Source organism: Hevea brasiliensis, chromosome 16 (assembly GCF_030052815.1).
Source record: "Hevea brasiliensis isolate MT/VB/25A 57/8 chromosome 16, ASM3005281v1, whole genome shotgun sequence".
NCBI classification, from domain to species: Eukaryota; Viridiplantae; Streptophyta; class Magnoliopsida; order Malpighiales; family Euphorbiaceae; genus Hevea; species Hevea brasiliensis.
Window position 1 is genome coordinate 8,901,133 of NC_079508.1, and position 1,234 is coordinate 8,902,366.

A 1,234-nucleotide genomic window follows, 5' to 3' on the forward strand; every position below is an offset into this window, starting at 1 on the left:
ATAAATTTATTAAGTAATTAAATTATTAGTTTAATAAATTTTGATTGGCCAATTAAAAAACTTAATTTAGTTTTGAATTAATTTATTTTATCAACAGATAAACTAGAAGTCATTAAAATTTTTAATTATTAACTAATTTAATTTTTATCCTTAAAGATAAGTGATAATACAAAATGATTAAATTAAATTGTGCTAAGTGGACCAATAAAATTAAAAGGATGAATTCTAGATAATTTATAGACCTCCCGAAAAGACTGTTTAGGCTTCATCAGATAGCACAGCAGGATTCATCATGCTTCTGTGAGCACTGGTATTAAGAAAATTAATGATAGAAGTTGGTCTTTTATATCTAAAAGTTTAATATGTCACTAAAGAAATGCTGTTGATCACACATATTTTCAAGAATAGCTAATGTTATTTGATAAATTTCTCCGAGAGAGACTACACCAACTATTGTTCAAGTGTCTAAACATTTTAAAATTTGAATTTAATATCTGATTTATTTTTTTTATGAATCAAGTGTTTATTTCAATTAAATGCATTTGCCTATATTTACACTAAAATGAACAAAATTATTCTTTGAAATAGTAATTACTCCATCCTATTCATCTCCCATTTCCTCCATTTTGTTCTGTATTACATTCTCTTATTTTCTTTAAAAAAAATTAATTACTTTTATTCAAATCAATGTAAAATATAAAAAATTGAAAAATGTTATATACAGTAAAAATATCATCATTAACTTAGTTTTCATTTTTTTTTTCCTTTTTTTATCAAAATGGACTTAAATTACTCCTTTTTTTCCCATTATTTCGGTCACACAAATATTTTTATTTTTTCTATTTTTTAGGAAATTCAAAAAGTTTAACAAATATTTATTTATTTTGTGGAGATTAGATTTTAAATTTAAAATAACGTGAATATATAACTTATAATTCTTTAAATTTTATTAAGGAAAAGGAGAAGAAAAAAAATAATTAAAAAAAAAAGAAACGGAAAAGATTAAAGAGACAAATGAGACGAAAGGATAAAAGTGATTTTTTGTTTTTATAGGGTAAAATGATGCATTTTAGATTTTTAGAAATTAAATCTATTAAATATCTAATTGCATTAAATTTCTCCACTTAGAGACACTTAACTGTTAAAATATATATATATATATATATATATATATATATATATATATATATATATATATATATAATACAAAAATAATTAATAAGTAAAGAGAACA